The sequence below is a fragment of the Arvicola amphibius genome, chromosome X, assembly GCF_903992535.2.
Source record: "Arvicola amphibius chromosome X, mArvAmp1.2, whole genome shotgun sequence".
NCBI lineage: Eukaryota > Metazoa > Chordata > Mammalia > Rodentia > Cricetidae > Arvicola > Arvicola amphibius.
Window position 1 is genome coordinate 11,661,155 of NC_052065.1, and position 26,535 is coordinate 11,687,689.

The 26,535-nt window shown below is 43.0% G+C and overlaps 1 protein-coding gene and 1 pseudogene across 1 annotated transcript in view; both read left to right on the forward strand.

Moving 5' to 3' along the window:
* Nucleotides 1–26,535, forward strand: part of Gpm6b (glycoprotein M6B) — a 154,175-nt gene that overhangs the window by 73,756 nt on the left and 53,884 nt on the right. The gene's annotated exons all lie outside the window — the stretch shown is intronic.
* Nucleotides 3,470–5,384, forward strand: LOC119804880 (annotated as a pseudogene).

Genomic DNA, 26,535 nt, shown 5'->3' on the forward strand with positions numbered 1-26,535 from the left:
TGTCAACTGGCTACATCCCTAGCCCTAGAACAAAAATTCTGTCTGTGTCACTACAGACAGAATTTTTTTCGCATGCTCAGTTGCGCTTGTTGGATCTATACATGAATATAGGGGGACTGGCTATTCTTGCATTTATTTGATAGATTGCAATAAATCATTTATAATGCCCAACGGTTACTGTTATGATTTAATGCTTTGAAAATAGGCTTAGGCTTTAAAGACTGTACGTCCTGAGCACTGGCATCACAGAGCCCAGGACTTCATGCATGCTAAGTGAGTACTATACCTACTGAGCTACAACCCCAGCCTGCTTCTCTGTGGCTTTGTAACTTCTCAATACCAGTTGGCCACTCTGCTTTTAACCACGTAACAATTTGCTTTATCTACTGACTTGAGAACATAACCTGAGAACATTGTGGTGATGATTGTCACCACTTCTGAGTCATGGACTCCTGGAGAATCTACTGACTTTTCTTCCCTTGAAGAGTGTCAGAACAAATGGAAACAGACGTTTGGCTATAGTTTTTTTCGGGACTTGTACGCATGGAAACCTATAGTGGGGTCTTATTTTCTGCATTTATACCCTTTGTTTATGTTTTCCCTTTTAGGTATTTTCCCTTTTGGTTATTTGCATATACGACTTCAGTTAATCAAATCTGTTCAGGTTATTTTTTAATTATCAAGTTCATTAGAATGCCATGAGGCTAAAAATAGATTTTTCTTATTTTGTTGAAACATAATATTGAGTCCTGAGAGTGAGTTTCGAAGCACAATGTTCATTATTGACTTTTTAAGTACTATAATATTTATCAGCATGATTGCCAAAACCAGAGTTAAGAGCCAAAATAATAGATATCAATCAGCTAAATTAAAAAAAAATGTTAATGTATATGAGTTTCCCCATGCATGTATATTATATATATATATGTGTTGTGTGTACATTGTGTTCAGTGCCTGCAGAAAACCAGTACTGGGTGCCAGATCCCCTGGAGCTGGAGTTCTAGGTGGTTGGGAGACGTGGGTGACTAAATCCAGATCCTCTGCAAAAGCCATATGTGCTCTTTACCACCGAGCCATCTCTTCAGCCTCTTCCCCATCAGTTCACATTTTATCTGAGTGATGTGACATAATCTAAACTAAAAGCATATTTATTTATTTATTTATTTATTTATTTAGGACAAGGAGTCACTATGCTGCTTAGGCTAGTTCTGAAGTCCTATGTTCCTCCCTTAGCCACCCTAGTAGCTGAGACTAACACAAGCACCAAATACAGCCAGCTGAAACAAGACAAAAGTCCCACTTCTCTTAGAGAGGTGTACGTATATTGAGAAGTCGGTCATTCTAGTGGTCTCATATCCAGTTAGGAAGAAAAACTTGACAGTTGCCAAAAATGCTTATCTGACAAGATCGAGAAGACAAAAGTGGATGATTAGCACACCAGGAACAAAAACACTTCACTTCCTTCCTGCGGGATTTCAGATATGCTTTCTTAAGTGGCTCTCTTTTAAAACTGCAAAACTAGCCAGACCTGGTGGTATATGCCTTTAGTTCCAGCTGGAAAGCAAGGGACTGTCTTTGAGTTCAAGGCCAACCTGATCTCTATAGCGCATTCCAGGCTAGCTAGGGCTACGTAGTTAAGACCCTACCTCAAAGGACAAAACAAACAAACAAAAAAACCACTCAAACTAAACAGAGTCCTTTGCAGCATTTTATAGGAGTGCTATGCTCTTACTGGGCTTCAGATAGGAACCCTTTTTCTAAAACTAAATCTTTCGCCATCCCAGAGATTACTCTGTAGGTATCCTCAGTGTGTACATATCTACATATTTACACCCAAACATGGACCTGAACTCTGAACCCCAGATTCCTTTATATTTGAAATGAGAAAGTCATCTTTTGCTTTTCCAAGAAAGAGCTCTGTAATGTTGTGAGAAGTGTTCTTCAAATCCACAAAACTCAAGTGATTCAAGGAACGAACAACGATGGGGGGTGGGGAAGCTCTAATGAGGATCATCTTGTTTTCTTGTCAGATCAGGTACAAAATCCACCTGGCCCAACGAGAGGCGCGTCCCGGTGAAATCATTTTGTTTATGTGTTAGCACTGAGGATGTCTGTTACCACTACTTTTGTGATCTCAGTTGCCCAAGTGAGGAGACACAGGTTTTTTTTCTTAACCTGGGACCTGCACGAAGGACAGTGGTAAAACAGAGAAAGAAAGGAATGATGCAGCGTTTATCCATTTCTTTCCGCCGCTGTGCAGACTTATTTCCACACTGTTGAGTACTCTGTGGGTGGCAGGATCGTGTGTGGGAAAGAGCTTAGTTATAATAGCTGACATTTATTGAACGCCTGCTATTCTAAGCACATTATATGTATTAACTCATTTGATCCCCATGACAACCACATGGATTAGCAGAGTTCAAATCCTAACTCCTCCACTTCCTTGTGGTATAAGTTGTGCAACTTCACTGTTTTAGGTGAGCTGAAAGCACCAAACCTGAGGTGTTGGTGTTAGCATGAAATGAAGAAGCATTTGTAATTGGGTTTTAGTATGTAAAAAGAATCACTGACTGATGCAAAAGAACATAAAACTCGGTTTACACTAAGATTTATACATCAATGTTCATAGCAGCATAATTCATAATGGCTGCAAACCTGAAACAATGCAAACGTGATTCCAAAAAGTGTAAGTGTTCTATGGCATATAGATTCTATAGAATGCTACTGATCGATGAAGGGAAAATCGGGGATCTGGGAAAAGGAGATGAGTTGTAGAAAGGCACTAGGGGACCATGTACAGAGGGAACTGTTTTGTATCTTGATTATTGTAATTATACAACTGCATATAATTACTAAGTTTCATTAAATTATACACTTAAAATAGGTGAACTTTAATGTGTGTAAATTATACCCCAAAGCTAGAAGGTGCCTACAAATTATAAAACTGCTGAACGTTTTAGTCTTTCTTGTCTTTTGGAAAAGGTGAATGAAAAATCGTAGAATGAATATTTTTTAGAGACTGTTTGCATTTTCTAAAGAACTATTCATTTTATTTTTTATTTTGAAGTATCTCTCTCTCTCTCTCTGTGTGTGTGTGTGTGTGTGTGTGTGTGTGCGCGCACGCGCCCATGTGCATGCGTGCATGCCTATGGTGTGAGTACAGGTGCCTATGGAGACCAGAGGAGGGTGTTGCATTCCCTAGAGCTGGAGTTACAAGCAGTCACGAGCTATCTGATGTGGCTGCTCAGAACTGAACATGGATCCTCTGCAAGAGTAGCATGCACTCTGAACAGCAGCTGAGCTAGCTCTCCGGCCCTATTAGAATTGTTTCTAAGGGGAATTAATACAGATGCTACTGAGACTTCTCCATACACCGGTATACTACCAAAGGTGCAAAGCAGGATGCCAGAGGGACTTAGAATAATCTGTATCCTTTCAGAAATTATAGGGAAGTTCCATCAAAACCACCATGAAATCCCATGAGAATGTCAGGTGTGCTGTTACTGGAGTCCTGGAAGACAAGGCTGACTGGGCGTGGGGAGAGAGGTAGACACATTAGGTCCAAAAAGGAAAGGCAGAAAAAGGATTGTAATGCTAAGTAGCTATGAACTTCAGAGAAGAAAGCAAACAGAACAATCATGGCCACTACAAAAGATACTCAGATGGGAAGATGGACACTACACGAAACCATCCTTACCTTATGCTAAAGGAGGAAATAGATGGTGTTGCGTGGTGTCCATGAGTACTGAAGCATCAGGGTACTCTATCTGTAGCACAGATGTGATGAACATCTCATACAAACACGTTCTCAAACCACTAGTAAATGGTGCTCCCTCCCTCTCCTCTCGACTTCTTTTGAATTGTCAGTGTCCCACGGGACCAATCGAATTCTTTATGCCTTCTGGTATACTTCAGGCTTCTGACACATAGAAGATAAGCATAGTGGCCGAATGAATAAAATCACTAACAAATTATTTTTTTGGTACTTAAAAAAAAGTAGCCTACAAATCAGAAGGTTTCCTTATGGCATCTTCACATTAACACACACACACACACAGAGACACACACACACACACACAGAGAGAGCTGTCCTCCTAAAGGGTATAAGAGACAGTTTATAGTTTATTCTGGAGCCATTTTGGTAACCATGGCCTGGGAACACAAATTGAGGTTACTACAAATTTTATTTTCCAACATGGAAGCAGTTTCGTGAAGTTTTTATAGTTTTAAAGAACAAAAAAGTCATAGATTGAAAAAGCAAGCCAGGAGGTGCTACTGCCGCCTCTAGTAGTTTCCAGGCACTGCGGGCAGCTGGGACCCAGCGCTCCTGAGGCTGTGGCTGTGGCTGCGGCTGCTTGGAAACTGGTATCGGTGTGATAAGTGAGCTGCTGGCCAAGTGGGGTGAGGGAGATCCACGCTGGATCTTGAAGGAGTGGACCGATCCCACCAACTTCAACAACTGGCACTGGACAGAAAAGGATGCTTCAAATTGGTCCACAGAAAAGCTGAAAACTCTGTTCCTGGCAGTTCTAGTAGAAGATGAGGAAGGCAAGTGTGAGGTGACAGGAGTGAACAGGCTTGATGGAGAGGCATCCATTTAATACCCAGAAAGGGAAACTCACTATCTTTTATGAGTAGACCATCAAACTAAACTGGGCAGGTCCCTCTAAGTCAGGAGTGCAATACAAAGGACATGTGGAAGTCCCCAGTTTGTCTCATGAAAGCAGCGTGGATGAAGTGGAGATTAGTGTGCGCCTTGCCAAAGTGTGAGCCTGACACAAATCCCGTGGCCCTAATGGAGGAAGAAGGGGTGAAACGTCTCAAAAGAAGCAGTGGGATTTCCATCAGCACCGTCAAAACAGAGTTCACTGGGGGCATGATTTTGCCCCCAGTGAACGGAGAGTCGGTAGACCCAGTGGGTAGGTCAAGACAGGTATGCCAGGCTAAGTCTGCTCCTTCAAAAAGCCAGGCCAAACCTGTTGGTGTCAAAATCCTCACTTGTAAGATCTCCCTTAAAGAGACCTTCCTGATGTCACTGGACAAGCTCGCAAGAATGTTTACCACCTAGCAGCGGGTGCGGTGCTTTCCCCATGCTCCTGCAGCCTTAGAAGGCGCTCCACATGGTTGATGGCAGTGTCACCGGAGAGTTAACTGATCTGATCCCTAAGAAACACATCGCTCTGAAGTGGCAGTTTAAGTCATGGCTAGAGGGGCACTTTGCTACCATTACCTTGACCTTTGTTGGCAAGAACAGAGAGACAGAGCTCTGCATGGAAGGCCAGAGTATCCCTGCTCCTGAGGAAGAGCGGACGCGGCAAGGCTGGCAGCGGTATTACTTTGAGGGCATCAAACAGACCTTCGGTGGTGGCACTCACTTGTTTTAGGGCCAGCAGCAGGGTTCCAGCCTGTTTGACACTTCAGTCCAACCCGCTCGTGATGGGCTTGTGATCACAGGATTGCACCATTCCTGGTGCTAACTTGGGGCTGCCCCCCCCTTACACATACACCTTGGGTTTGTACATGCTTTCTGCTGGGTGAGATCTGAGGGTGCTTTCTCTTTTATGTGTACATATGCTAAATAAACAGAATTTTAAAAGTAAAAAGAAAGAAAGTCATAGATCATTAAATACAATGGTGGGTACATCAGAGAGGTGGGGATAGCCGTGATGGGGGAAGGTTTCTTATGGGCCCAAGATGCTGTCTGATGGCATTCTTGTGGTGGAAGCTAGTATTTTGTTAAGATAATAGATGTCAAAAGGTTTCTATTAGTCACAAGATATTAATTCTAACCCAGTGGTGAGCAAAGAATGGCTGTGACGGAAGATAAGAACTAGCTGAAGATAAGGTAATTAATATGTCTCTGGATGCTTCCCATCCCAGCCTCTCCACAGTACTAAAATTCTAATCCATCAGTTTCTGCAGACACCGTTGCTTTCTTTTTTAAAAAAATAATTTTTTATTGATTCTTTGGGAATTTCACATCATACACCTAATTCTGCTCACCTACTGGTGTCCCTTCCATATCCTCCCCCCCCGCACCCCTGCAGTGTCCCCACAAAAGAAAATTTTAAAAATCAAACCAAACCAAAACATAGCAAGCAAGCAAACACACAAACAAAAACAAGAATAAAACAGAATAACTACAAAAAAATACTCTTCACTCCTCCATCTTTCCCACCAATCCAACACCTCTTCATTCATCCTGGTGGCACTGGAGCCGCGTGTCACATAGTAGACCCTTTGTCCAATAAGCTGTACTAGCAAATGTTCCCTGCAATGAGTCACTGGGCTGGTTCAGGAACACTGGTTTCTGGTCCACCACCATCACTGGATCCTCACTGGAACTCCTCTGGGATAGCCTGTGGCCACCCCAAGTCATGGAGATCCTTCAGGGGTTGTTCCACACAGGACCGGTCCCTTCATGAGCTCCAGCAGATCCTAGATGAGAGAGGGGTTAGGGTGGACCTGGCTGCAAACACAGTTTATTTTTCAGGAGTTTTTCTTCACAATACATGCTTAGTTTTGGTTGACTGTTTGTTTGTTTGAGTTCTTTGAGGCAGGATTTTGTGTGGCTCAGGCTAACCTCAAAGTTATGACCTAGAACTTCTGATTCTGCTGCCTCTACCACCCAGTGCTGGGGTTAGAAACATGTACCACAATGCTTGGTTTATACATTCCCGAGGATTGAATTTAGGGTCCCCTGCATGGTTAGGCAAGCATTCTACCAACTAAGCTATGTTCCCAGCCCCAATTCCTGACCTATTTCTTATGGTGTGCCCATACTTTACACCTACAGCACATGCATGCACACATATACACACAAAAGGAAAAACACCTTCCTGCTCTGTGTGCTGTGTGCTTCGTTAAGGCTCAGACTCCAGAAGAACCTGGTATTGCAAGTCTCTGGTGTCCTTGCACCCTACTACTGTCCAGTGGGTGCTCAAGAAATGCTCATTGAAAGAATGAATTTAGGTCGTTTCCGTTGTAGATGACATGCAGCTATCAGACCCATCTTATAAAATAAACCCAAGGGTTTCCTCAAGAGCTAGGAAGAGGCACTATATGGGGTGATGGTTTCATCACCAAAATACAAAGGAAATAAGAGCTAGTTTATTCTAGAGCCAGATATGAATAACCATGGCTGAGGAACATGGATGCATGTTTCCCAAAAGCCCGTGTTCCAATGTGGTAACATATCATGAAATTTTTATAGTAACCAAACAAGAAAATCATAAAGACTTTTGGCTTGGTACGATGGCTCAAGCCTTTAATCCCAGCCCTCAGGAGGTAGAAGGCAGGTGGATCTCTGAGTTTGAGGCCAGCCTGGTCTACAGAGTGAGTTCCAGGACAGCCAAAGTTACGTAGTATGATCTTTTCTCAAAAACAAATAAACAAGAGAGATTTTAGCAAGTAATTATTGCTTCTTTCTGTATTGCTTTGCCTCTCTTCTGCAAGGCAGAATAATGAACAACTTTTATAGATGCCCTGGCCAATACTCTCCAGAACCTGTGAATCTCCTACTTTACACAGTAAAAAGAGACTTTGCTAGAATGTGATTAAACGTCTGACTGGGTGAACTGTCATTGCAGGGGTCCTTAGGAGGCAGGAGAGTCTGAAGAAAACCTGCAAAGTGTGTCTTTTCAAGGCTTGAATATCTTTGCATTCATACCTTGGGCTCATCTAGGGGTACTGACTAGCTGGATCTGGAGAAAGAACTGTGGAGGAGCAGGAGGCTTTATAATGTAATGGCCCTCCTGAGATACAAAGTTGGAGAACGGTGATGCCCAGGCTGGCTGCCGCTGCCCCCCTCCCAGACTTTGAATAGGAAGGCTGACTGATCCTTTCATTGTCTGGATTCTCTCTCCTTAATCACCTTTGGTCTACTTGACTAAAATATTAGAATCCATTGGGAGCTCCTTTTTAGAAGCATGTAGATAATTAGAAGATGTTTGCAGAGAAGCCACAAAGACTTGGAGGAGAGCCAATCTGTGGGACAAACAAAAGCCACAATTCTTCCACCAGAAGCGGAGATGGCTAAACGATGATTTAATAGTGATATGTAAGAAACTGGACAGGCAGCAAGCAGGAAAATGGTAATTAACTATTAACAACTAGGGATCGCCACAAGGATCCCAGTGTCGGAAATGGGGTTCTTTGACTGACAGGAGCCTCAAAGGGCCCTGGTGTCCATCTTGTTGCGTTCCTTCATTTGCTAGACTTTGAAACCAAAGCCAAGAGTGACCCCCGAGGAGGTCATCAAATAATGACAGAGGATGATCTAGAATTGGGGCTTAACCTTGTGCACTGAGTGAACCATCTCAGTTGGAGGCTGTGCTATAAGTATAAACATTCGGGGGTTGCTCCTGGCTTTGGAGTGATTTAAAATAGAGACTGTCTCCTGGGAAGCTACCTGCTCTTGGCTTTGGTCACATGGGTTATCCTGATGGCAGGGGGGCGGTGAGGGTGGGGGGGGGGGATGCCACACTCATCAAGTGAATACTGAGAATTTGCGTACTTGATCGTGAGCCTGCTATTTAGTTATTTTGAATATTCTTACTAGCATTTTTGAAAATGAATGCATTGAACTCTTCTTCCTCCTAACGGTAGATGCAAAACAGTCCAAATGCCTTTTGAAGGAGACTGGCTAAATAAGCCATGGTTTATTCCTGTCACGAATTTCTACACAGCTCTGAGAGTGAATACGCTACCAGAACATGCAGCAAGGCAGCAGAGTATCTCAAGAGAATGTTTCATAGAATTCCACTTCTAGAAAAGCCCAAACTAAGCAGGCTTATTAGTGGCATTATAAGTCCAGGTCAAGGGCTGGGAAAATGGCTCACTGGGTGGAGAAGCATGAGGATCTGAGTTCAAATCCCCAACACAAATGTAAACCACCCGGCATTGTTGCACTTGCCTGTAACCCTAGAATTTTCTTTCCATGCATGTAGTCTATTAAGCCTTGATGATTTCGGAGAACTAGGCATTCGAAATAGCTGCACCAATAGAAAATCCCTAGAAAAATACTTGCTCTAAAGAGAAAAATGCCTGTTCAGGAATTTGTGTATTTAAACCCCTACTTCCAAACCAAAGGCTATCTATTCTGTATCCTGCTTTCTCGCTGAGCTGGTACAGTCTTTCATGAAAATCCCTGAAGCCAGTATTAGCCCTGTTCTCTCTTGGCCCTTTGTAGTGCTGAAGAATGAAAGAATGGGGTCATTTTTTTCTCTCTCTCAAGCAGCAGCTAGCGATAAATAGTAATTTTGTTCGGAGACAGTTTTGTCATGCCGGGCACATTTCCCTGCGGCAGCCTGGAGTGAGCTGCGGTTCAGTTCAAATGGTGTGGTTCAAGGCAAGCAGCTGGCCAATCAGAGTCGATCCCACGGAGCCCTGGTTTGCCCAAAGCCACATTCACTTCCTGCCTTTGGTGGTATACAGTCGAACTAACTGGCTGGCTGATCTGAAAAGACTTCATCTTGCTAGACAGTGCAGGGAAGATTTGGCATGGCAGAGCTATCTCTAAAGGGGAGTGGGAGTGTGTGTGTGCGTGTGTGTGTGTGTGTGTGTGTGTGTGTGTGTGTGTGTGTGTGTGTGGTGTGCATGTATGTGTACTTGTGTCTGTCTGTCTGTCTCCTTTACATAAGAGAAGTTAGGTGATGAGCTATTCTCTAAAGGACAATGACATTCTCCCCCTCATCACCAAATCCCTTATCAAGCTGCTTCAGTTGTCTAATTGTGTGGATATGGTTGATACTAAGTGCTGGCTTTCCTTCCTAGATTCTGGAACCTTGCCATGGGTAGGCAGAGGATGCCTGCGGGCCTAGCCTGCCTCTTAAATGGGCTTCTCTGGGTTGAACTTTTATATAGGAGACACGTTTTCATTGCTGGGGCAAAGCATGCCAGGTATCAGCAGCTTTCCTGGGAGGGAGAGAGCAGAAGAAAGTCTGCATATGGGTCCTCCTCAACTCTGTGCCATCTTTTCCCCTTAGGAAACAGTGTTTAAGCTTTTCTTTCTCCTGGCACCAATGTGGTGTGCCGCTGAGGAAATTAGAACAAGGTGTGGAATGGCGAGTCCCTTGGGATCACAGTCATAAATTCACTGACTCACTGATGCAGGAACCCCGCTTTTAGATGTGTTCTGTACCCATTCCCGTGCCATGTGATACCTATAAAAGGTGAAGTTGTACTCTCCATCCCCAAACTGTAGTAACAAAATACCAGAATTCTGTTTGTCCTGTGGGAGGTTAGGAGAATTTGGGAAGGTGCAACTATAGGAGAGTGGTGACAGGAGAAGAGCATAAAAAGCAGGATCCACAGCAAGGCACAGTGGTGCACACCCAGAATCCCCGGACTGAGGAGACGGATGCAGGATGCTTGCTGTCTGTTTGCGGCTACATAGCAAGACTTTTGTCTCAAAAACAAAAACCCAATCAATCAAAATCAAATTAAGATTATATTCAGTAACAAATCTAGTATCTGATTTTTATCTATGCAATAACTTTTTGTTTTCTTTCTGAGACAGGGTCTGCTATCCTCCCGCCTCAGCCTCCCATGTACTGGGAATACAGGTGTACCCCATCACATGAAGCTTTCGCTGTATTCTTTATTAGTATCATTTGGTCAGTTGTGCCAATTAGAACAATTTTAAAGAATAAATGACAATGGTTAAGTGTAAGCGGCATGTATCAACATCAAACTAGCATTCCTGGAGATAAGAAGTGCACATTTGCTTGACATGATGGAGCATACTTTTAATCCCAGCATATGGGAGGCATAGGCAAGTGTATTTTTGTGAGTTCAAGGCCAGTCTGGGCTATATAGTAAGTCGCAAGGTAACCAGAGCTACTTAATAGACGCTGTCTCAAAAAGGGGGGGGGGGTGTACATTCTTCCAGCTGTTACCTTTGCTTGGACCATAGCACATGATTCAGCCACCTGTTTTAATAACTAAACTTTTGTTGAAACATGACCATGACCACTCTTTACATAGTGATCAGGGCTGTTTTTGTGCTAGAATTAATGCCAGAAATGAGAAGTGGTAACAAAGGTCATATGGACAGCAAAATTTCAAATATTTGCTATCTGGTTTGGGGGTTTGTTTTATTATTTTGTTTTCATAAGAAATTGCCTATGTGCTCCATTATTAATTAAAGTATCATTATTGGATTATGATTGTATTTTTGTTGTTGTTGTTGTTGTTGTTGTTCAAGATAGGGTTTCTCTGTGTCGTCCTGTCTGTCCTAGAACTCACTCTGTAGACCAGGCTGGCCTCCAACTCAGAGATCTATCTGCCTCTGCTTCTCCCGCCCAAGTGATGGGATTAAAGGCATGTGCCACCACTGCCCAGTGTGTTCTTATATTTTTAAACGTTTTTTATTTTCATTTTAAGAACATTTATTACGCTTTGTATTGTTTCTATATATGTGTAGCGATATGCGTACCACTGCATGCACATGACGTTCAGAGGACAGCTTGAGAGAGTTGCTTCTTTTTGGCCATCTTGTGAGTCCTGGGGATTGAACTCAGATCATCAGGCTTGATAGCAACTTGCCTTTACCCACTGAGCCTTCCCCCAGGCCTATTAATTTTCAGTCGTGTGTGTGTTCATGGGGGTTGAAGTTGGAAGTGGAGTTGGGCTCTAACCCTCAAGACCAACCCTTCTGTCACTAGTTCCTTCAGCTAAACTTCACCTCCTGCAGGCTCTACAACCTCCCAAAAGCCCACTACCAGCTGAGGACCAAGTATTCAAAGCCATGGGCCTGCAGAGGGAGGGCATTTTACATTCAACCCAGAACAATCATGGTGTTGATGACTTTACAACTTCTACGCAAGGGGGATTGCTAGCTTTATTGTCTTAATATTATGATGACTGTTAGGAGAATCCAGAATAATCGATTGCATTTAGCTTTAAGCTGATTATACTCAATTGTTCCATCACGCATTTGTTTATATTTACAGTGCACTCATGCACACATCAGCCTCCAGGAAGTGACTCTGTGCCCAAAAGAACTGAGAGTGTACAGCAATACATGATTATGTCCAAATGAACGGGGCAGGAGCTTGGCAGTGCCACAAGCGTTCCCAGAATACTGGAGTTGTATAGAAAGGACTTGGGGACATCCAGACAGCTCTGCCCCTGACAATCTTTCTAACCAGCCCCTTTTTTCTCTAATTCTGTTAGAACATGTTCCAAGAAACGATCGTCTCGTTATTATACTAGCAATTTACTTATTTCATTCACATCTATTTGTATACATCATGTTGCTGGTTTGAGACAGTGTGTTGCTATACAGCCCTGGATGTCCTGGATCTTGTTATGGAGTCCAGACTGACCTCAGACTCATAGTATGCCTCTTGCTGAAACTATAGGTGTGTACCACCCATGCTTGCCTGTGAATGCATGTGTGTGTGTGTGTGTGTGTGTGTGTGTGTGTGTGTGTGTGTGTGTGTGCGTGCATGTATTTGAAATAGGATCTCATGCAGTCTAGTTTGGCCTAGAACTCACTGTGTAGCTGAGGATGCCTCTAAACTCTTAATCCTCTTGCCGCTGCCTCCCTAGTGGTAGGATTATGGGCATGAGCCACCATGCCTTGACTTCCCTTTATATTATTTCTTTCAACATCTTTGTCACTTTTTGCCTTTTGAGAAGTGGGACACGCATGTGTGTGCTTCGGAAGTGTAATGTTGGATGTCTTTCGCAATCTCCTTCCATCATATTAAAATGGTGATTTAGCGTTATTGTATTTGGAGGTTAGAGGACAACTTTGAGGAGTGGATTCTCTCCTACCTTGTTTGTTTCTTTGTTTGGGTTTCTGTTTTGTCTGCCCCACGATGTACCCTAGACTGGCTAGTCCGTGCGCTTCCAGTTGATTCTCTGGTCTCTGCCTCCCATCCTGCCTCAGGAGCACCAGGAATCCAGATGTGTGCCACTACACCTGGCTTTTTATAAAGGTCCCAGGTTGAATTCAGGTATTCATGCTGCACAGCAAGCTCTTTTACCCACTGAGCCATCTCACCCACCCCCACCTTATTTTCTTTCTTTTTTTAAAAAATTTTTTCCTCCCTTATTTCCTGAGACAGGGTTTCTTTTTTGTTTTTATTAAAGATTTCTATCTCCTCCCCTCCTCCTCCCCCTTCCCTCCCCTCCCTTCCACCCATACCCCCACTCCACCCCTCTCCAAGACAAAGAGCCATCAGGGTTCCCTTCACTATGTTAAGTCCAAGGTCCTCCCAGCTCCCCCTAAGTCCAGGAAGGTGAGCAACCAAACTGACAAGGCTCACAGTGAGCCCGTCCATGCTGTAGAGTTCATGTTCATTGCCGTTGTCCTTGGTTTCTCAGTCCTCCTCCACCGTCAGCCACATTCAGAGAGTCCAGTTTGGTCCCCTGTTCCATCAGTCCCATTCCAACTGGACTTGGTGGTCTCCCGTTAGATCTGTCCCACCGTCTCAATGGGTAAACGCACTCCTCACGGTCCTGACTTCCTTGCTCATGATCTCCCTCCTTTTGCTCCTCATCAGGACCTTGGGAGCTCAGTCCGGTGCTCCTATGTGGGGCTCTGTCATTTTCTCAATCTAATGCCAGGTGAAGGTTCAGAAATGTCCAGATCCTATTGCCATACTCATGAATATCTGACAGGGTTTCTTATTGAACCTGAAGCTCATCCATTTGGCTCCATCAGATGGCCAGCAAGCCTCAGGGACCCTCCTGACTCTGCCTCCACAGCAGGGCAGTGACAGGCCTATACCTGCCAGGCCAGGCTATTTACATGGGTACTAGGTTCTGACCTTAGGTCTTCAGGCTTGCACTCCAAGTGCTTTACCAAGTGAGCCAGCTCTTCTGCACCTTTGAGCTTTTCTGTTAGGTTACGGTATTACTGACATTCTCTTACACACCATTTCTATCCCAGGGGAGTGCCCAGTATGAGGTCCATTTAAATAGTGATCATAGGATTATGCTTTCATAAGACAATAAGACTATCATAAGACAAGCCCCCTCCATCCAGGATAGCCTCCACAATCAGAAAGATGAAGTCCCAAGGCGATATTTTGTGAGGGTTTTTGGGGGTGTAGAGGAGCAGGTCAAGGGACATTTGTAACATGCAGCAGAAGAAGTTGAAGTCGCAGGAAATGTGCTTGAAGTTCTTGGCTTCTCTGGAGGGGGCGGTAACTGCCTTAATATCTTTGTGATGGCCATTGAATATTCATGTAGTTTTAGGCTTAGATATAGGGGAAAAATGTAGGTGTTCCTTTTCTACTTCACCTTTGATGTCTTGAAACAAAGGTGGTTAAAAACTTGCAGCAGAGTCTGGGGGTGTAGCTCAGTGTGGGTGTATCTGCCTAGCATGTACAAAGCTCTGGGTTCCATGCCCAGCACCATTTCAAAACAGAGTGATAGGAAATTTTAATGAGCAGTTAATATTTAAAACACTGTTTTAGTAAAGTTACTTGTAAAAGAACCTTGATAGACAGTGAATGTAAAAGCCATCATTTGGAGGGCCCTCTTGGCTTTACTACAAAGTCTAATATTGGGAATTACTCATTTGGCATGATCTATAGGGGCCATTTCCTAATGCAGTAACATTAATCTCCTTGCAGCTGAGTGGCTAGTGGATTAACAAACACATTTCCTGTAAAGAGATGGCTATGAAGAGGGCCTGAGTAGATGCTGAGGAGGGGGCTGAATCGAACCATAATTCATATATTCAATCTATGGAAAATGAAATGTAAATGGGATTAGTACTGAGTTAGAATTTAGATAGGGTATTCATACATTTCTTTGAGAAATAATACACTGAAATCTATAAAGGCCAGAGATCCTTATTTGGTGAAAGACGATTTTGAGAGACAAAGTCATTGGCAAATAATACAATGTAATTTCAGAAAATTTAACTGTATTTATTTAATGTGTTACTGATGACCGTTGGGGTTTTTTAAATTACCTTTTCTTCCATTTTCCCCTCATTTTTAGCATTATTGCAGATTGAACCCAAGGCTTTGTTATAAGAGGCAAGAGTTTAAGCATCAAGCCACATCCACTGCCCCTTTAAAAGTTGGCGTGGCATGGGCTACTTAAGACGTCGTCTCAATAAAAGGTGGTGGAATGCTAATGACTTAAATAAAACACTCATAACTATTTGGTACCTGCAATCTAAGTGACAGTTAAAAATCAATGCAAAAAAATCAGTTTTGCACTCTCAATTTTTGCAGGGAAAAATAAACTCTACCTTCTGCATGTACTGGAAGCATTTGGACTGTTGGAAGGGATGAGATGGAAGTCTATTTCTTGCCAATGAACAAAAATCCTGTGAGCTGGAACTTGGCAGTTATTCCTAAATAAATAGACTTGGGAGCCTTTCAAGTGCTCAGCTTTCTGCTGTGAAGAAAGAGACTATCCTGGCTAATAGCAGGAGACACTTGAGTAAATGGAGGCAAGCTAGATCCCAGCTCTTGCTCTCTTGGTGTTACTTCATGTTAAAACAATGGAAAAACTTAAATGGGCAGGCAAGATGGCTCAATGCGTAAAAGTACTTGTAACTGTGCCTGACAGCCTGGGTTCGATCCCAGCGACCCACAGGGAAAAAGCTGAGAACTGATTCCCATGAATGTACATGTATGTGTGTGCACGCGTGCGCACACACACACACACTTCTTAGATACAACACCAGAAATATAAGGAACAAAGGGGATAATAGCTACATTGGCGTTTTTATCAAAATTTAAAATATTTGTATTGCAAAGGATACTATCAGAAAATAGAAATGCAATCCACGGAATTAAAAGAAAATATTTAAAAGACACTGAGTGTAGAGCTTGGCAGAGTGGCACATGTCTTTAGTGCCAACACTCAGGAAACAGAGGCAGTCAGATCTCTGGAAGGTCAAGGTCAGCCTGGTCTACATTGTGAGACCCTGTCTCAATAGAATTGAATCTAAGAGACTTGCATCAAGAATGTATAAAAGGAGCTCACAATCGACAACTCAGGATGAAAGTAAAAGATTTAATACAACACCCCTAAAAAGATACCCAGAGAAGTGCATGAAAACATGTCCTTTGGGACCCACAAAACAAAACCACAATGAGATATCACATCACACCTGCCAGAATCAAACATACAGAAAAGAAGTGTTGATGAGGGAAAATTCAAAACTCTCACACTACTGGTGGAAATGGAAAAATGTGTAGGCTAACCACTTTGGAAAACAGCCTGGCAGACTCTCAAATGGCTAAACATAGAGCTCCCATATGGCCCGAATATTCATCCCACTTCTAGGTATATACAACAAGGAGAATTGAAAACTTGGTTCACACAAAGGCGTATCCGTAATGTTAATCTTAATGATAGCCCAAAAGTTAAAACTCAAATGAAGGAACAAAATTTGCTATGTACTGCAGTGGAATGTGACACAGCAATCAAAAGAAAAAACATGCTAAGTGTGGGTGACCTTTAGAAATCATGCTAAGTGAAAAAAAATATGAGAAATTATGCTAAGTGGAAAAGCCTGCAGTGTTTTTTTTTTAGTTGCATGCTAAGTGTCCAGAAAAGGCAACTTTATAAAGAAAGTATTACTTCTTTGTGTCAGGGTTAGCAGGAACAGTAGGGGCTGAGTGCTGGTGGGATTAGGCTTTCTTTTAGGGGGAACAAAAACATTCAAAATCAGATCATGGTGCCAATTACAGTAAGCAGAAAGCTGGGAATGTGTTCACTGCAGTGTATGCAGTTGGGTGAATTATAAGGTATGTCTGGACAACCTTAGAAAAGCTGTATTTGGCTAGTTTTGTTTAAAAATGGGCTCTGGCTCTAATCATACATCATAACCAGCAAGAGAAATAAGTTGGGTAAATGTTAATAACACATGAATCTGGGCTATGCCCACTGACTCATATTTTAATCCAGGCATAATGAATCTCTAATTATCGCTACTGTGTAGCTGAGGCTGATGCGTTTGGATAGATCTTTTTGACCATGGAAATAGCTGTTCTTTAATCAGGTCAATCAAACAATTGCTGCTGACAGATGGATGTGTTCCCTGTTCCGCAGTGAGGTCGTGTGGGGCCCCCTGGGCTTCACAAACCATAGGTGGAAGATGAAAACTACTTAGCAGCATTTCTATGTATTGAGCTCTAGGGATACAATGCATTAGATACATAAATTGGCACTGTATTGTTTGCCAAATTTCATCTGGTAATGAAATGATATTTGCATAACATTTTTGTTTAGTTTTAGCTGTGTGTGAGAGACAGACAGACAGACAGACAGACAGACAGACAGAGAGACAGACAGAAAGAGTGAGCAAGTGAAAGCTAGATGACACCCTTGAGTGTCATCCTTAGGAATGTCATCTACCTTCTTTGAGATAGTGTCTCTTATTGGCCTAGAGCTCATCAATTAGGCTATACTGGATGGCCAGTAGACCCAAAGATTCTGCCTCTACCTCCCCAGTGCTGGATTAAGAAATGTGCACCACCACACCTGTCTTTTTTTTTTTATGTGAGTTCCAGAGATTAAACTCAGGTCCTTATGCCTGCAAAGCAAGCACTTTATCAATTGAGACACACACACATACACACACACACACACACACACACACACACACACACAGAGAGAGAGAGAGAGAGAGAGAGAGAGAGAGAGAGAGAGAGAGAGAGAGAGAGAGAGAGCCCTCTTCATTTGTTTTGAGATGGGGTAAAGAGGATCTTGTTATGTTACCCAGGCTATTACTGAACTCCTGGATTCAAGTGTTCCTCCTGTCTCACCCTCACAAGTATCTGCGACTATAGTACATGCCTGGATACTTAACAGTTCCCAGATAGAGATGATGCTGTGTGGTTATTTTGTTACTTAAGATAGAGAAATTACAACATACTTTTCAAATCAAAGGGCTTAAGTTTCTATGACATGGAACCAGAGGGGGTGGAAACATAGAGAGATCTTAAGGAACTATAAGCCTGACATACATAGATGCTTTGGAAGAAAAGATAATGTATTATAATGACATATGTTAAGGGAACATAGACAGTGAGAACCAAATCATGGTTTCACACGCACCACAACCCTTGAGTTGTACCTTGAAAATGAAGAGACATATATCAAGTTGGAAGGCAAGGAAGAGTCAGGAGAAAACTGGTCCAAAAAGCAGAGGCCAGAGGATGCATGAAGGCTAATTGTGAGGGGCCCTGGCAGTGAAGCAGACACCCTGATTTAGCAGAGAGGAGGGTAATTCATGTGTGCCACTGATAGACAGCCTGGTCTCGTTGGAAATATTTTCATTGTAGATGAGGGGGGAAACTCCATGAAAATGTTCATTTTGGGAAAATAAAGTTTGGTTTTTAGTTTCAGGTAGGCAATTGTGGAAATCGCAATTGGCTACTGTTAATGATACAAGTCTGAGGTCAGAGGTTAAAGAAAGGAGTAAAGAGGGATTTGAACTATTGACCTCCTGGCCCACATCTCTTTAGTACTAATGTGGATGAGTTATGGTTGATACATCTTTTATAGAGAGCATGCATGCGCAGTCTAGAGGGACATTGTCTACTGTGAATGGTTGTTCCAAACTATATATTATATGGTGGTATGGGAATATATTACTGCAGCCACTAAGCAGATGCAGAACTACATCCATGGAAGTAGAAGTTAGCTAACTTCCCAATGTGGCTTAGCTGGTAAGTGGCAGAGCTATGATTCTAAAGTGTTGGGAGTAAAGATGTCTTTGATGAGAAGGAGAGCATTGGGGTTGGGTTATATGGGAGGCATCTGATGGGGTTAGGGATCAAGAAGAGCTATGTAATCCCAGCACTAAAGAGAGGTAGAGGCAAGGAAGAACTTTATAAATGTAGGGCTAGCCTGATCTACATAACTAGTTACAGGCCAGCCAGGACTACATAGCAAGACTATGTCTCAAAATCCCCAAATGGAAACCAACAAGATGACTCAGCGGGTGAAGGTACTTGCTGCCAAGCCTACTGAGCTGAATTCGATCCCGAGGACCTACATGATAGAGAGAGAATAGCAATTCCCACAAGGTGTCCACCTCCATGCACTGCGGTATGCATACACACACATACCCAAATAAATAGAAGTTTTAGAAATTTGTTTTTAACCCAAATGAACAAATAACAAAAAGAGAAATGTGGGGCTGGAGAGACAGCTTAGCAGTTAAGAGCACTTGTTGCTCTTGCAGAAGAGCCACATGGCAGCTTACATTGTCTGTAACTCCAGTTCCAGGAGATGTAATGCCCTCTTCTGACCTCTGCTGGTACCAGGCACACATGTCGTGTGCATGTATGCATGCCGGCAAAACACCCATACACATAAAATTAAATAGCCTCAAAATTTTTTTAAGGAATTAAAAGTGAACAAATCACAAAAAAAAAGAGGAATGGCTTAGTGGTTGAGGGCACGTGTTGCTCTTATGGAGGACCCAGATTCCGTTCCCATCACCCACATAGCAGCTCACAACTGTCTATAACCCCAGTTCTAGAGGACCCAGGGTCCTCTTCTGATCACCAGGCATATATGTAGTGCACATATATACATGCAGGCAAAACATTTGTACACACACAATAAATCTTCTAAACATTTTTAAAGAAATTCAACCTTGCATACTTTGAGTTTATATATTTAAATGGAAGTATGTGTAAGTATACACATGTGTGTATAGCATGTTCCCATGATTTTATGTACTTGGGAGCACATGCGCATTCACAAATATGTTTATTACATATCAATGCATATATTATGCCTATTTATGTATCTATGCATGCATATGTAATGTAAGTGCCAACATATATATATATATACATATACTTTCATTTAAAGATTTATTTTATTGAAAATAGATTCTTTTCTCATATAATATATCCTGACCATAGCTTCCCTTCCCTCCACTCCTCCCAGACCTCCCCACCTCCCTTCTCCCCCAGATCAAAATCCCCTTTGATTCCCTTCAGAAAAAAGCAGGCCTCCAAGAGACAACAACGAAGCAAAATAGTTGAAATCCTTCTAAATTCAACATATTCTAAGTTAAATTTATCTTCCCTGTCCTAATTAGACTCTGTATCTTTCCATTCCCATGTCAACTGATATGGGCATGTGGATGTGTGGACATATACAAACGTCTATGTGGCTCTTCGGTAAATAAAAGAATAGAGTTTAGAAAAGAAATCTTGTCCTCAAATCTGGAGTGGGGGTTCTGGGGCCAGGAGGAATCATTTGACTCTCTAAGAAAAGGTGATTTTGTGTGTTTTACACATGCATAGATGGACCCGAGGGAAAATAAAAGGGGTAATCCAACCAGGGAAGGTGGCCACGGGGAGGGGGAGCAGAACTGCCTCTCCATGGGTAGCTAGCTACTCCAGGCATAACACAGCCGAAAGTAGGCGCCTAAGAGCCATCAGCTGAGTGTTTGACGATGTTTTTTTCAATGTTTGATTGGCTCTACTCTGCACCAAGCAACAGATGAAAACCACTGACATTCTCTCATAGAAGAAGAGGGTAGGGAAGGTCGTTAGACACTCCAGTCAATCCCTCCTGCACTTCCCAGCCATTAGCGTGTGATTCTGCACTAAATAAATGTGGCATCCTGGTCTCTGGACGTGCTAGAGTATAGAAATGTACCCCAGCTTTGCCGCTCTGGGGAAGTCTCCAGCTTCCTGGAGCAGCTGCTGTGAGCGCACCCCCTCACCCAGGCTTTGTAAAGAATGCACAGTCAACTCAGTGGTTTCCCAAGTTGGACTGGGGTGCAATTGTACTTCCGGTAGCTGAGGGCCTGGACCTTCTGTAAAGGCGGCCACCCTTTTAAGGATTCCCTAGCAGTTCTGAGCTGCCATTGAAAGCTAAGAGGTCTTTAAAGAATTCATTCTGAGTCAGATAAATCTCCATTTTTTCCTTTTCAAACTGAGAATCAGTCCTTGAGAGAATTAATATTTCATGGCATGGGCCATGAATCATTTCTCTTGCTAGTCCTAGAAGTTTACTTGATTGACTTGCTTGTGTGTGTGAGCTCGTGGGGGCGGGTATATGCTCACATGTGGGGAGGTGTTCATGCCCAAGTGCAGAAGGCAGAGGAGGAAGTCAGGTGTCCTTCTCAATCACTCCTTGTCATATTCCTTTAAAGCAAGATCCCTCGCTGACCCTGAAGTCCTAGTGATCCCCCTGTCTCCACCTCACCCCACCACTGGTGCTACAGCACTCCCTGGCTTTTTGCATGGGTTCTACAATCTGAATTCAGGTCCTCATGATTGAGCAGCAAAGGCTCTGGCTCACTGAGTGCTCTCTACAGCTCCTCAAATGACATTTTTGTGACTTTTCAAATGGGTTAGGTCTGTTGTGTTTTGGGAGTCTCCTTAGGCGAAAGCAAGCATGCAATGATTGCTGGCCTTCCACGGGCAAACTCCAGGCTAACACAGCCATGTTGCTTTCTGTTATCTCTTCCCCTCGTTATTCATGGAGATGGGAAACAGGTAAATAAATGTGACAGGTGTGTCCCCTCAGAGCATTTCTTCTTTTTGTCAATTTCTTTGGGCAGAGGATGCCATTCATACTCTGTAACTGGATTATGAAGGACGGACTGTAGGTTGATAATTATTAGTTTTTAATCAAGGAATTGAATTGCAATTTAACGACAAGAGGGAGGCCGTTTATCACCTAGTGGCTGAATACATACTTTCTAATAAGTTCCTAAGCCATCTGAGAGGATGCTTGCTTGAAGAAAATTGAAAAACATATGAGCTGTTCAGAGGGAGTGCAGATCATTGAATTTCAGACACTGTTGCTAAGAGCTGCCTGGTGGTTCTCTTCCCCCCCCCCCCACCCAGGCCCTGGTTTTTAAAAAGCAGAAGTTTAAAAGCCTCTTTTGTGTGTGGGGGTGGGGGTGGGGGTGGTGGGATATGCTAATTGGTGGCACATTTCCCATCAGAGTCTTTTTTAGTCCTGTCATAGCTGAGATATGAATGATGATGGAGAGGAGAAGGCAGCATCCCGAGGGGTTGGAGGCTCCTTATTGTATCAGGAGAAAGGGGATGAATCCGGTGGCGACTCAGTCACCCGGGAAACCCCTCAGGTCTGCAGGCTGCCCAGCACTGGGTGGGTTCTCATCGGCGTGTTTGGCCCTCCCTCCCCAGACGTGGCCTCCTGTCGTCTTTCCCCCGTGGCATCACCCTCTAGGGGACTGTCCAACCTCTTTCAAGAGAGACTTTGTGCTTCAAATTAATAAACAAGCCAGGATGGGGGGGAAGGGATGGGAGAGAGACCGGGGTCAAGCTTCCATGTCCCAGACAAGGCATTGCCAAGGGGAAAAAAGAGAAAGAACTCAGTGGTTTGGAATGACACCACCGACCTCATGTACTATGGCAGTCACTTAGGCCTTCAAAGCCTTGGCTTGTCATGGTTTAATAGTGAGAGTTATATTTATTTTAATTGTCAATTTGCCAGTAAGTTTTCTCACCAGATAACCATATATGTAGCTCAGTTTTTTCTTTGGTTTTTTTTTTTTTTTTTTTTTTTTTTTGATTTTTCGAGACAGGGTTTCCCTGTAGTTTCTAGAGCCTGTCCTGGAACTAGCTCTTGTAGACCATGCTGGCCTCGAACTCACAGAGATCCGCCTGCCTCTGCCTCCCAAGTGCTGGGATTAAAGGCGTGTGCCACCACCGCCGGGCCTGGCTTAGATTTTTTTTTTAATAAGGCACATTTCGCCAGGATGTCTGCAGAGTGAAACAGCAGTATTGGATGTGGAGACTCCTATAGTCCACAATAGAAAACCAACATGTTTTCCTTCCTGCTCAGAGTGGCTGATTTTTATCTGTGAAAGTGCATCGATTTAATTCCTTGTGGAGACATTTTAGCTAGGCTGCTTTTTAAATATGTGGATTTTTAATAACTGAAGAATAATGCATTCACGAGCAAGCAGCCATTAAGACAGGCAAAAGTGCTTCTAAACTGAAATTTCACATGACTCATTGGAGGCTGTCTTTGCATTTGTCATGCGTACTTGTGGCCTACTCTATGTAGGTCACAAATGATAGCTGAATTCTCGGTTTGTTTTGGTAAATATTGATGGCAGTATGCTTTATGCGTGAAACAAAAATATAGGTTTATTGTCTTAATTGCAGTCGTTGCTAATGTTATTATTATTATTTTTTTAATGAGGGCTGGAGAGCTGACTCAGCTATTAAGAGCATGCGCTCTTGTTCTTCCAGAGGATCTAAGTTTGGGTTCCCAGTACCCATGTTGGGGGGCCCATCACCACCTAAAACTCCAGCTCCAGGTAATTTGATGTCCTTTTCTGGGCTACATGGGTCCTTACAGTCACATGCTCACAAACACACATACATATACACGTAGTTAATAATAATAATAATTGTAAAGTAAAGCACCTGACTGCGCCTTTTGGTTCCTTGGGTTATATGTTCTGAAGAGGTTCAAAGCATGATGACTCTGCACTATGGAAATGAGGAGCTGCACTCACCTACATTGTTTTGGCTCATGGGCCACATGCATGAGAGCGGTCCCATATGATTGCATTCCATAAGGCGGTCCAGTTATCTTACTCTTTAGAAGTACACTTGACCTCACGACAAAGGACTTGCTTAGCCACTCATTTCTTGGAACATAGACCTTCTTTGCACAACACACGATCGCAGTTTTCTCCCCATCCTTTCATAGGTAGTAATAAGGACCAGAGCTTGTTCGCTTCAAGCCCTTCACTCTACAAAGACGGCACTCACTTCTGCACGTGGCTGTTCATTGGCTGAAACTATAGGTCTCACGTGTTACTTAAATGAAGGCTGGAGTTTCTTCTGTTTGGTGATCTGTCTACTTGCATGGTGAGCATACTTTAACACTTCAGGTCACAGCCTGAGAACAGCAGTCATTTTTTTTTCAAATGGTTGAAAGTGTAGTGGGGTCAAGGAAATCAAAGTGGAGAAGCAAGTCAGCCACCTGTTAGTGATTCAAAGTACCACCGGCCAGTGGGTGCATACCCAAGCTTTAGCCCACACAGATCACAACATTGTGTGTGTGTGTGTGTGTGTGTGTGTGTGTGTGTGTGGAGAGGTATCTATGGGCGCTATAAGGGACAAATTTGAGAGCCATATTAATTTAAGTAGCATCTTACATTTGGTTGTGAGTCAGCTTTGGCATGGCCTACTGCTCTAATTCAAATCACAGGAGCTTGGGGGTAGCAGCCAGGCGTGATGGTGCAGGAGTGTAACCCCAGTGCTCAGAAGGCAGAGGAAAGAGGAATTCTTTCAAACTCAAGGTCATCCTGGTCTATATAACACATTCCAACAGCCAGGGCTATGCAAGGAGACAGACCTGTCTCAAAAAAAAAATCGAATGCAATGAAATCATGAGCACTTATTTCTATGGACTAATTTCTGGATTTCCCCCTATGAAATGTATTAAGTGTGAAGGTAACAGGCTTGACAGTCCTCTCATTTCTTTTTCATATTTTCACTAGTGCTAGCAAAACTAGTGGGAAAAAAAATAACTTACATTTTCACAACTAATATTAACTCTTTTACATAAGTCATGTGTTGACTGATCTGTCCTTGGGTGTGAACGTGAGTTACCCAGAGCTTCCATCTGTAAACCTGGCAGAGACCGTACACATCGGGTCCGCTAACACACACTCGGGATTAACACAGACCAGCTGCTGAACACCTGCTTAGAGATAAAACTGCTTAAAGAGGTTTAAGTCATCACAGGGGAGGCCTGTCATCCCAGGCCTTAAGATGCTGAGAGGCAGGGGGAATGTCACAAAATTGAAGACCAGCTTGTGCTATATAGCGAGGCTATGCCTCACAAAACCAAAACGAAACAGAGAAGGAGGTAAACATCTTAAATTCTCTAAATATATTAGAACTTCATTTTCTAGCATAGTGTCATGTTTCTCTGTCAATCCTTAGCATCAAGTGCTTAAAAAGAAAAAAAAAATGGCTTCAAACACATATTTGGGTCCGGGATTTGAAGAATTACCTAAAACAAGAACTTGCTTTTTGTTCCATTAGCCCAAATATCAATGAGTGTTTCTTCTTGGGCTGTATTCTTATAGCAGCTTAGATTCTTTGAGCACCTTATCATCTTAAGTGCTTAGAGATACTTCATATTCTCCTAAAACAGCCATTCTCAGCTAGAAGCATGCTAACCCTGTGTGCTTCGGTAAGGCTATTAGTCTTTTCTAACCATTTGCTCTGCAGAAAGGCACACAAATGTGCCTACCGACCTTTTCTTAATTGTGTACATTCTTTCTGCTCCTGCCTTGTACTTGGCTTTGGTTTTCCTGAGTGGGCGGAAATAAGTGGGCTCAGCTGGGAGCTGAGATTTGTCCATAATCCAAGTTTGTACGCTGAGAGGAGGCGGAACAGGTGACCATTATCCATCCATTATGTTCTGGCGGAGGCAGGTTGACAAGCTCGGTCCTACAGCTCACTGCCTTCGTGAAAAAGCATTTCACACCCAGTTCTAGTCACCTATGCACCATAACAACTACCTCTCATGGAGGGTTCCTAGGTCTTCTGGAAAGCCTGTAGCATGCATTTATTCACTTAATCCTACAACGTGGTTTACCAGAGTTTTATTTTAAAAATAAATTGGCCAGCTGTAGTGGTGCACACCCTTAATCCCAGTACTCAGTAGGCAAAGGAAGTCAGATTTCTGTGAGTTTGAAGCCAGCCTGGTCTACATAGTGAGTTCCAGGACAGTCAGGACTGTCCCATGAGACACTGTCTTGAAAATGACAAAACAAGCAAACAAGGATCATGGAGTATTGATTTCTGAAGATTTATGCTGTCTTTTTCACAGTGCTCTGCTTTGGCCCAACAGGGTTTGATTTTTGAAAAGTATTTTGTAGAAATGTATTAAACCTGGGTTTTGCAAAGAATGTATATCTGGGGAAGAATTCTCTTTACCGAGCATAGATGTTGTAGATTTGGTACTTGTGCCTTACTCCAAGAGAATCCTTGGTAACTGTGTATCAGGTAAAGACAAGAGCATGGACTGTAGTCAAGAGAACTGAACTCTATAGTTTTGCCTTGTCCTGACTACAGGCTGGGGAAGGAGAGAAGAAGCTTACCTGCTCTTAAATTTTTGTTCCTGTTTTGAATTTTTGTGGTTGTTTTGTTCTGTTTGGTTTGGTTTGATTGGGTTTTGTTTTGTTTTGTTTTGAGACAGGGTTTCACTGGTGTAACAGCCCTGGCCGTGCTAGAACTAGTTCTGTAGACCAGGCTGGTCTCGAACTCGCCAAGATTTGCCTGCCCCTGCCTTCCAGAGTGCCAGGATTAAAGGTGTGCTCCACCACCGCCCAATTGTTTGGGGATTCTTTGTATATCACATTTGTTTAAAATGAGATCAGAAGAATGGTGCAAAATTCTCGCAGTTTTCTGTGAAGAAATTCTAAATTGATTCCCGTGTCTTGATTTCACATGAACAAGTGGTAAAATGAAGGTTTCTACCCTGCCCTCTCGAGGCTGGACGTGACTTTTCCACATCCACGGCGTAAACCAAATACAGAGATGAGTGATGGAGAGCTAAACACCTTACTCT